We start from the raw sequence: 11,884 nt of genomic DNA, 5'->3' as shown, positions 1-11,884 counted from the left end.
CATTAGTCGTCTAATTAATTGAATTCATTGAAAACAGTGATTTGAAGGATGTGATGGAATTAACTAAGGGAATAGCCAAAAAGAGTTTGTTCCAGGAGGGGACAATATCTGACCACAGGGGATCAGGAAAGAGTATATTTCATGTTTTAAGGATAGTCAAATCTCAGGATGATCAGATAAATATTAATAAGGATGAATGGTGTCAGAAAGGTATGATTGAGACTTCAATGAAGAAATGAATACAAAAAGACTGAAGTCAATAAAAAGGTAGCATGTTCCAAAGCAACTGTCCTCCACAAACTGATTAGTTTCCAAAACTGTCACACACAAAAATTTCTTGCACTTCACAAGAGTCCACAAAAATGTGGATTTAATTGCATTTAGCCTAAATAACAATAAATGGTAAAGAATAAGGCCTGGATTGGTCCACACATAACTCCCTGCCATCACGTCTAGTACAACTCACGGCATAGCTATCAGAGTAGAGCTTCCTATAGGAGTCCCAAGCCAGTGTATCTTTACTGGAGCAGGCAGACTCATCTTCTCCTGCACATTTGCAGCTCAATGTGTAACCCACTGGACAAAAAGGCTCCTTTGTTCATATATTATACACATTACCCAATCAAGTATCAATACAGGAACACATGAAAGGCCAACAGAGAAAGATAAGCAGCCCTAGAAAAGGCCTACCAATTTGTAAGGGAAGCTAATTCATGACACATCAGGCTCTGACAGCAAGTACTCACACTTTAAGGTGTGGGTCCCTAAATGGAAGTTCCTGAGTAGTACCAACTCACCAACAGCTGAGTGCTCAGTTACCAAACAAAAGATTGGAGGATGAAGACAACACAGAAGTACCTTAGAAGAACGATATGGCAACCAACTCCAACTATACCTTACAGCGTATAGTTTTACTCTGGAACCACATACAGTCACCATATGGAATTAAGTGGTAGGCAAAATGACTGATATTTATCAAATTATTATCTAATTTGGAGAGTCTATTCCTATGCAAAAATAAACTCCAAATAGATTAACATAATTATGATCATGTAAAACTATACTATTTTGGAATTTAAAAAATAATGACAGCAGGACAGAGAAAAACTAAGATGAAAACATAAGAGGATAGACTTAAAAATTAATCTGTATTAACATTCAAAACAATTTACCAGAAGGCAACAAAAAAGAGTAAGATATGCAATGGATGCATGTATATGATTGTGATAAGAGTCGTACAAGCCCCAAATAAGACAATTTAAAAATAAAAAAGAAGATACAAATATCCTGAGGCAATTTTACAAAGTTTATAAATCTGCTGTAAGTTGTCAGAGAAAAATAAACTAAGTGTGCAAAAATATGAGAAGTCTTCTCGGTAGTAGTTTTAAGAGATTTGAAGTACAAAATCAAACTAAGAAATCACTGTACACGTGGATCACAAGCCCTCAAAGTACTTCATCAGATAAGCAAATGGAATAACTATACATGCACATTTTGGGCAGGAAAATATATTAAATACTTCGGCTCTTTTAGTAAATTTTAACTTGGATATGTTCAACTCAACAATTTCCTCTCACCAGAAAGTGCTTTCCAGAGAGCAACAGAAGTTCAGAAAGGGAATGACGAGAATAATGGCAGTAACATTCACAAGAGTAAAATTACATTTGAACCACTTGAATCCTTAAAGCGCTACAATAGGTAGGTATAGCCTGGGCCAATCACACATTGGAAACTTGTGTATGAGTCAACACTGATAGACCAAAGACAAAACAATCAACATGTGAAAAACTCAAAAGCATTCTGAAGAAAATAAATCAATGAGAACCCAGACACAGTTTATCATGGAATATACAGAAAGCTCAAAAGAGACAAAACTAAACTGCACAGTTTATGGATTAAGACATGGGTGTCACAGTTATGAATATTTCTTGGACATAAAATAGTCTCACGGGATAGCTAGGTTACTTGTCTTAATATCATCCAAGCTTTTTTTTCCACGCTGAACAGCAGCAGGAGCTGGTGTCGGAGCTATCCGGTGCAATCCATGTCACTGCTGCGACCCCCGCACCCGCTGCCACCCTGACTGAGCAAATGACCCTTCGTGGCACCCTCAAGGGCCACAACGGCTGGGTAACGCAGATCGCTACCACGCCACAGTTCCCCGCCATGATTCTGTCTGCTTCGCGAGATAAGACCATCATCATGTAGAAGCTCACGAGGGATGAGAGCAACTATGGCATTCCCCAACGTGCTCTGCGTGGTCATCTCTTCTGATGGCCAGTTTGCGCTCTCAGGCTCCTGGGATGGAACACTACGTCTCTGGGATCTTACAACGGGCACCACCACACGCCGCCATGTTGGCCATACCAAGGACGTGCTGAGTGCGGCCCTCTCCTCTGACAACTGGCAGATTGTCTCAGGCTCCCGAGATAAGACCATCAAGCTGTGGAATACTCTGGGCGTTTGCAAGTGCACCGTATAGGACGAGAGCCACTCTGAATGGGTGTCCCGTGTGCGCTTTTCGCCCAACAGCAGCAACCCCATCATCGTCTCCTGTGGCTGGGACAAGTTGGTCAAGGTGTGGAACTTGGCTAATTGCAAACTGAAAACGAACCACATCGGCCACACAGGCTACCTGAACACTGTGACAGTCTCTCCGGATGGATCCCTCTGTGCTTCTGGAGGCAAGGATGGCCAGGCCATGCTGTGGGATCTCAATGAAGGCAAGCACCTTTATACCCTCGATGGAAGAGACATTATCAATGCCCTGTGCTTCAGTCCCAACCGCTACTGGCTCTGTGCTGCCACTGACCCCAGCATCAAGATCTGGGACTTGGAGGGCAAGATCATTGTTGATGAGCTGAAGCAAGAAGTGATCAGCACCAGCAGCAAGGCCAAACCACCCCAGTGCACCTCTCTGACCTGGTCTGCTGATGGCCAGACTCTGTTTGCAGGTTACACAGATAACCTCGTGCGAGTATGGCAGGTGACCATCGGCACCCGGTAGAAATGTGTGGCACAGCTTTTTTGAAATTCAAAGACTGGCTTTCTGAATATATATATATATATATATATATATATATATATATATATATATATATATATATATATATATATATATATATATATGTCAATCATCCAAAAGTGTAATATTCTACATTCTACTTTGGAGAGTCATGTCTGGGATCTTATCAGCTGTGAGTGGCCATCTGAGATAAATTATTGGTCTTTACTCAACTGGCATTAAAGTGAAAGATAGAAGTCAAAGATTCAATGAAGAATCTAGTCTACATTATCGAGTCTGGTTTTATCTACCCTGAAACCAGAACTAGATGGGATTGTGCAGGTTACCATGACAGATCATTCTAATTAAGTTCTGGACAGAATGGGAGTAAAATGTCCAATAGTATCTCAAATTCCTGAAAAAGAAAAACAAGTAAACAAACCAACAAACAATGAGTTGAGACACTTTTAAAAAAAATCATTTAAGACACTCTTTAAACCTTGAACCCAAACTAGCCTCTGCAGTCACCTTTTAGCTAAATAATGGATTGGCTCATAAGAGAGTACTTTAAGAGTGCCTGTGAGTACTTTCCTCCACTAAAAAAGTTAATTCTATGAGACCAAAGGACAATTATTTTTAAGTAGAGGTGAGGATGAAAGGGAGCAGGGAAACTAGATTAACTAAAAGAGAACAATAAGAACAGAAATGCTGAGAATGTTTTACAAATGATGAAGAATGTAGCCAATGTCACTGAACAATTTGTGTAGAAAATGTTGAGTGACAAAACACACTGCTGTCTAAATTATGACTGAAAAACCAAAATAGTCAAATGGTAAAAACAAACAAGCAAACAAAAACCTCTGAATGTGTGGTAGTTATAGAATCTGTTATCAATTTGAGAAGATTAATGGTGAAGGGGTGGAGTCTAGCCCATCAATCAGGTCAATGAGGCCTCTGTGTGGGCATGGCCTTCTCCTGATTCTGGGAGCCCTGGTATTCCTCCTTTAAGGTGGAAACACTCTCTCACTGCTCACTCCCTGGAGACATTGCAGCTGAGAAGACTCATGGAACTAAGCTAGTGCCCTGAGCTGGAGAATCACGTGGAGACCCCTTGTCAGCACTGAGATGCTTACAGTGCCACGGGTTCGGCAAGACTTCCTACCCATTGGCCTATGATCTTTCTGCATTCGGTGTCATTCCATGTGTTTTGTGAGTCTGAAGAAGACTTTATAAATTGGAATTGGGCAATATGGACTAATGTCAGACATATGGACTTGATCTGGACTGGGGCTGGGACTGTTTTCTCAATATTCAATTGCTTTTGTATATAAACCTTTCTTGTACACATGAGTGTCTATGAATTTGTTTCTCTAGTCCACCAGCACTAACACAGATTGAAACATATTATAAGAGCAATAATAATAATGTACTGCAATAAAAACTTCTCAAAGGCATATAATCATAATCTCCAAGCAGGTAAGAAATGTGATCACAGTAGAACACTGGAAGGACAAAAAAACCCTAATGGTTTCTATGTATTAGCAGGGATTTCATTTCCTATAAATGAAGAATGGATAGTTTATGGACCTCTTGTTTATCACATAGTTGACAATAAAAGTGCTAAAAATAGTATAATATAAAAGAAATAATATAACACCTGAAAACTCCCAATTTTCATAAAACTTTATTTCAGAGGGTTTTTATAGCTAAATTTTGATTAACTCATCTTGGAATTTACATTTTTATTCACTAGATTATCCCTGATGGAAACTGTGGTGAGCTGCTAACTGCAAGGTCAGTAATTCTACCTTGTCCTTCAGGGTCACTATAAGCTGGAATCCACTGGTGGAGTGGGTGTCTCTGGGCACTTAAAGCTGGGTTTGCTAATCTATGGAGCTGGAACTGAGCACCTTTGGGTTGAGGCTCAGAGCAAAGTGGCAAATGTGTTGTGCCTTTATCAGTTCCAAAGAACGCTGTTGCATGCCCAGATGACACAAACATGCAGGCATGTTACACAGGAGATTCACATGTCTGCTCACTTGTGCATCCCTGTTGCAGGAAGAGGAGATGTTCTACCTCCACGAAGAGCGCTAGCCTTGGACACACACGGGCAATTTTCACCCTAGCTCTCAACAGCTGCTGAGTAGGAATCAACTAGACGACAGTGAGTTGATTTCCAGCCTTCATGCTCAGCCCAACCTCATACATCCTTAATTTTTCCATTTAATATGATAGTTTCTACACAGCCCGCAACCTGAGTGAAAAATACAAGGAGCTTACTGGTAGCCAATCCTTTATGCCACGAATGCACAAAAGGCCTTCAAAAAGGTCATGACCCTTCCATGGTAAAGGTTATGGAATTTATCCATGAACTTTTTGAATTCACTGCATATCTGTTCCTAATATTTTATGCTAAACAGAATAATGTAATAAATCTTTGATAATTCCTCAAATATTGTACATCTTAAAAATCTTTGGGATGCCTTTTGATCTTCCATGAGCATTTTACATATAGCATCTCACTTCAAGATCTATTAAAGTTGATATTAATTTCATTCTCAAGTTACTGTAGAGTCCAGTTAGGTTACAGTATATCTGTACAATTCACATAGAAACTTGTGAGAGCTGGAAATTAACAGAAGGACTTTATTTTTCTGAGTCTTGAAACTTGACAGATTCAAGTGTGTAGTTTCTCATGTTAGTTAAAAAACTCAGCCTTGGAACTGATCACAACGATTTACATGTAACCTCCTCCCAGGGGGACAGACAACACTAAAGTGGGTGAAGGGAGACACTGGTAAGTGTAACACATGAAAAACTAATGATAATGTACAAATCATTAATGGTTCATGAGGGGAGGAGGGTAAAAAATGAAGAGCTGATACCAAGGCCTCAAGTAGAAAAAAATGTTTTGAAAACAATAATGTCATCATATGTACAAATGTTCTTGACACAATGAATGTATGTATGAATTGTGGTAAGAGCTGTACAAGCCCTCAATAAAATTATTTTAAAAAGAAAGAAAAAGCAACCACAGTACTGACTTTTCAAAGTGTGTATACAAGCAAGCATGTGTGCCTTGTTTAGTTTTTTTATGTCCCTGAGCATTACAAATGGTTAACATGGATAGGTGTTCATGGAAAGATTGGACGTTTGTTTCTACTCAGTCTCCAGGGAAGAAAGACTGGGTGATGCACTTTGAGAAACCTGTCACTGAAACCCCTCTGCAACATCCCGGTGCAATGACACACATGGAGCCTCCAGGAGTTGGTGTGGATTTGATGGCATCTGCTTGGTTTGCTTCATTTCGAGAGATAGAGAATTCTGGCTTCATTTGCTACCTTCAAGCTGGCACTTCAAGGCAACCAGCAGCTCTGTAAGAGGAAACGAGACTGTCTACTCCGGTATAGATTTTGAATCTCAGACACCTATAGTGGAACACTGTGAGTCAGAATTGACTTTGTGGCAGTGAGTTAGTTTTGGGGCTCAGAAACAATGAAGGGTTCTACAAACAGCTTGCACTGCACTGTTCAACTGAGGATTGACGGGTTAAACAGTCTGCATTACTGTGGAAGAAGACAGGACTGGAGATCTGCTTCCACAAATGTGACACTCTGGAAACACTATGGAACTTTTCTGCTTTATAACACATGAATTTTCCACAAGATGGAATTAGCTCCAAGGTACCAAACCAAAGGGAAAATTAAACATGATAGCATATTCAAGTCTATGTATGCACATTGGCATTATGTTGAAAATATAATTAAATAACTAAAACAATACTCATTAAGAATCACCATGTCTATAATAAGAAACATGTAAGCCTGGTGAGAACTTGGCATATCTAAATTAGTCAGTGAAGAAGTCCTACTGATCCAGTGGTTAAATGATTAGCAGCTACATGAAATGAAAGCAGTTTTGGCCCATGAGATGGCAATCTGGTCACAGTCAATAAAATAAGCTTCTTATCAAGACCACTTGGCTAAAAGGCTACAACATTCAAGCATTACCATGCAGTGGGGCACAGAGAAAATGGTAGCTTATTTTAAATACGATCATATCTACTGTATATGAGTTATATGTCTGGATCTTGCCTTCTATTAGGAATAGTTATGACACAATTTTTTAAAATGAGGAGCTATTAGTAGGACACAGTTCTTGCACAGTAAATTCAAACAAATTGAAGGTGAAACAGTTAACATATGAAACCAATCAAAAGGATAAAAAGTATTTACCTACTTTGAATTTGGTTCCAAGAAACTGTTATATCCGGGCCTCGAGACCAATGAGGGCCACATCGAAAAGCATCAAATGAAAAGCTTTACTGGAGGCAGCTGCCAAGAAACAGGCAACAGCTAGCTCTCAATACATCTGGGCCCCAAGCACCACTCGGATTCTGGTTTATAAAGCAACACACCCTGAGTGGGTGGGAACACTTTTGGCTCCAATCACAGCTGTACACACTGACTAGGGGGATGGACCAGCTAGGGAACTTCCTGCTGGTATCCAATATGGGCATGGGCAGCAGCCCACCAAAATTTTGAATCTGGTGGGTCTGGGGACCAATGCAGAAATAGCAAGCTTAAGCAATAAAAAAATAGAGAGGAGAGTGTCAGCAAGTTAGCAAATGAGACTTAATGTCCTTCAGTCAAAGTATGCAGCTGTTAGGATGTGGATGTATGGCCCACCACTGATGATTTCAAACTCAGTCTTGTGAGGAGAAGGGGTTGGGGGAATTGAGGACCAACTCAATTAAGCATAAGTTGGAAAATATAGAAGCTAAATTTAGCAAATTAACAAAAAAGTGCTGACCTTGAGAGCATATACTATGAAAATATACCAATTCTGACTCATAGTGACCCTATAGGACAGAGAAGTACTACCCTGTGGATTTTCAAAACCAAGACACTGAAGCCTATTATTTCTCCAGATTAATACAAAAAAGGACCTAAAATAAATAATTTCTGGATTCTGCAAATCAAAAGACGTAAAAGGAAAGCAAAATTCCCTGTTGATAAAATGAGTGGACACTAAATCTGGGCCAGCATTGCTCTAAGAGTCAAAAGGGATGATAAAGGGGGTGGTGGAAAGCATTGATAGAGATGAGCCATTCACACAACTAATCTCTGAGTGGAGGTTTATTAGGGGAAACATCCCCACGTGGGGCTCTTCACACTCCAAGTGGAAAGGTATAACATCACAGAGACCAATCTCAGGAGCTGTAGTAGAGAGTAAAGTCTTAGCACTCCAGTGAGGAAAGGGATATAGATGGCTGTGCAGCTTAAGCCTCCACTGAATTCTTTCTGATCCTTAAGCAAGCATATAGATGAAATTTTCCCAGGAGCAGAGGAACTTGGAAAGTTGATACCTTTCATCAATCTCCAGCCAGTCCAGGGGGTCCTAGAGTCAGGAGCCATGGCTTATCAGTTGAGCCCTGACTGCCTGGGTCAGATGGCCCTGGAGCAATCTTGTAAAATCCTCTATCTGGCAACGAAGGTGGCTCAGTTATGGTCCTGTCCCTGCTTTTGTAGTCCCATTTATAACAATACTGTACTGAAGTTCCACCAATCATAAACTTGCGACAGTTTCCTCTGCTGCTGTAATAGTTAGCGTAAGTAAAGCCATTTATACTAAGCAAACATTCTGCCCCAGTCCTAAAATGCAACCACAGGCCTTACAGCATTCTAAAAAAAAAAAAAAAATAGCCCCTTGTTCTTAAAATCAGCAAAAAACTATCCTGGACCAAGAAATTGTGCAACTGCAAAGTCTGCTTCTGTACCAGCTTGATCAGCTGCGCTGCTTAACAGCAAGTTCTGCTTCTGTACAGCTCAGCAGATTAATGAAACCTTGTAAAAACCCAAGTCTGTAAGCAGGAGGGAACCATCCAGCCAAGCTTTTTTTTTTCCCTTTCAGGCTGCTGGTCCTTGCGCTGATTCTTCTTCTTTTTTGTTTATAAACTTTTCTATTTCTTTCAATCTCACATCTCAGTTGTTCTGGTCCAGCTCATGTACAACACTGCAATCTTACTTAATTAGATTCTCGACTTGAATGTTTCCCTAAACTGTGCTAACGATCTCCTTCATCCAGTGACAGGTCTGTGTCTTTGTAGTCTCTTTGTCTCTTTTAAAACTTAATAAATGTTCTTCTTAAATTATATTTGAGATTGGAGTTCCTTTTACTGTCTAAAACGGAGCAGAAGCTAGTTTCCAAAAGCAGAAATGGTTAAGAAGGATCATGCAGCAAGATCTGTTACAGAGTAAAAAGGAGACCCCATTTTAAATACAGTTTAAAGAGAACATTTATTAAATCTTATGAGACAAATATAGCACAAAGACACAAACAGATCATCTGAATAAGGGAAGCCACCAAAAGGAGGAGGAAATGGCTTCCCAGGTTCACAATTGAGATGGGAGCTAAAGAGGGATTGGGGGAGGGGCAGGGCAAAGGAAACTCACAAAAGCATGGCTGGTGGCCAATGAATGCATCACAATGACAGACATTCCATCCTTAGATTGAGGGTTTACAAATGGGTCCAGGGCCTCCTGACTAATGCAGTCAGGGCAAGACTGTAGCACATGGCTGCTGTTTAGGAGACTCCCAGTACTTTCTACAGTTTGGTGACCTCCATCAAGGGCACACACACGCAGACAAACCTCCAAGAAAGACTGCTTCTCCCTGGGCTGCCTGTGTAGAGGTGAAGGTAATCCACACTCCAAAGCCTGAGGGCAATTACCTACTACCTTTGTTCCTCGGCAGAAACCATTCAATGGAGGCTTACTCTTTGAGGGGACTGCAATCTAAGTGAGGACTTAATCTGTGCCGAGATTTGGGGCTGTCACTCCTATTTGGGTTTGTCACTGCTATTGTCACCCTTTTGCAAAACAAGGTGCTGAGAAGTTAAACTCTAATACAGACCTCAGTCACCAAGGGGGTGACCTGATCCTGCAAGGCTGCCCTCTCCTTTCAGTAAAGGCCACTCTAAGGTCCCCATGCTCTCATGCCCGCGACCTGACACTGAAGGGACCGGGCCCTGGCAAGAACCCACCCCCAATCACGCCTTTCTGGAGTGAGAGGTGAGGGTGCAGGAGGATCTCTGAGCAAGAAATTCAGCCAGAATATTCCCGGGCCCGAAGGCAGAGGCCTGTAGCCAGCTCAGAAAGGGTTTAACTGGAAATGTCCCAGGGGGTCGTGGCGATATGGAACAATGGAACACCAGGTGCGGGATCTATAACGTCCGCAGGAACTCAGACACAGCTGGGGACGCCAGGCCTGCGGGCGATTCCGCGCCTGGGATCAGCACAGAAACAAAAACTCACTCACCCGTAGGAAGTCGTGGGATGCTCACTCGGATCCTTCTCACTCAGAAGTGAGTTCTTCAGGAAATTGCATCACTTGGGGAGGGGGGGTCGGGTGGTGTCTATGCGAAGGGGTGGGGCCTGGAGATAATGAGGGAGACGTGGAGGGAGGGGCCTAGAGGTGAGGCTCAGGGCCTGGAGTGGCAATGGATTCATTCTTAATCTTTTTAGGCTGGAAACCCTGCTGACACCTGTTCTCTTTGGATGGCTCTGTTTGCATTTGAAACACATTTGCATTTGAATCGCAACAACACACAAGCCCAGACAGAAAGAAGAACTGAAAGAAAAATGGTGGGAAACAAAAAAAGAAAAGTGGTGGGTGGAAGGCATGCTACCCAAGTGGAATTTCCCCAATTGACAAGCCAGCTGCTAGGGCCACAGAGACGCACACTTGACAGCATCTGATGCCATCTGCTCCACTTGACCATCTCTCTCCTGGTTTTCACCTGAATGCCTCTCAAACTCAGACACTGATTTCAGGTTCTGCTCCCAGTGCTGCAGCACTGAGACTCAAGTCTCCTCAGGTGAGCATCAATATGGGGAATTCCTGAAAATGCCACAGTTGTCCAGTTGTCATCTCCTCTTCTTCTCTTCCCCTGCTCTCTCCCTCTCCTCACTGCTAAAGATTTATTTCCCCACAATCTGTGGGTTCTGTATTACTCTTTTTATAAGGTGTCCAGGTTTTAACATTGGTAAAGTAGAACATCATTGACAGGGGCGGGGGGTGGGGGGGGTGGGGAGCGGGTGTTCTTGATTAAAAATTTGGTCTATATGGAGCAATAATAATTTGCATAGAACACAAAATAGTCTTGTAATATATCTACAAATATAATACATTAAAAATTATGTATAGTATTTTATTCTTTGGCATATTTCTCATTTGAGTGAATTTTTTAGTAGATTGCTGCTGTTGTTTAAAAGGTCATGAAATTTTTCACAAGAATTCATTAAATTATATTTCACACATAAAATGGTTTCAATGTCTCAACACTTAATTGCGATTTTTCTGATGTCCACACTTTATTTACTGTAGAAAAAAACGCATTCAGTCACAGCATTAGTTCCTGGTAACGACAGCGTCCGCATATTCCACAATTTTTAGTGCATTATTGTATGGAACATGGTTTGTTTCAAATTGATAAAATATTTCTAACCATTTGTTCTCTTTTGTGATTTTTGCTGATGCCCATATTTAATCTTTTCCTTATCAATTTATTTTTAAAGTAATGATACCTATTTTAAAAGATCATTTTTTGAAATATTACTATATGGGAAATTTTGAGTAATATGATCGAAATTGAATGATTTTTGCACATCATTCCAATTAAGTTGTTGTTTTAATGTAGCCCAATGAAAATGTTCAATATCACTGAAATGTACAATCCAGTCTTCTACGTAATCTATCCAGTTACTATAGAACTTTTTAACGTGATTCATTATATCTGCACAATTTATTGTACCTTGTTCTTCTAGCTGGCTTATACTATTATGGATAATTAATGGGAGAAAATTATTTTCTAACTGC

The 11,884-nt window shown here is 40.8% G+C and overlaps 1 pseudogene; it reads left to right on the top strand.

The window, feature by feature from the left end:
* Window positions 1-872: 872 nt before the first annotated feature.
* Window positions 873-3,039, top strand: LOC142427592 (small ribosomal subunit protein RACK1-like; annotated as a pseudogene).
* Window positions 3,040-11,884: the final 8,845 nt, after the last annotated feature.

This window comes from Tenrec ecaudatus, chromosome 15 (assembly GCF_050624435.1).
Source record: "Tenrec ecaudatus isolate mTenEca1 chromosome 15, mTenEca1.hap1, whole genome shotgun sequence".
NCBI classification, from domain to species: Eukaryota; Metazoa; Chordata; class Mammalia; order Afrosoricida; family Tenrecidae; genus Tenrec; species Tenrec ecaudatus.
Note: the sequence above shows the minus strand (reverse complement) of the source record. Positions and strands in the feature narration are given on the sequence as shown.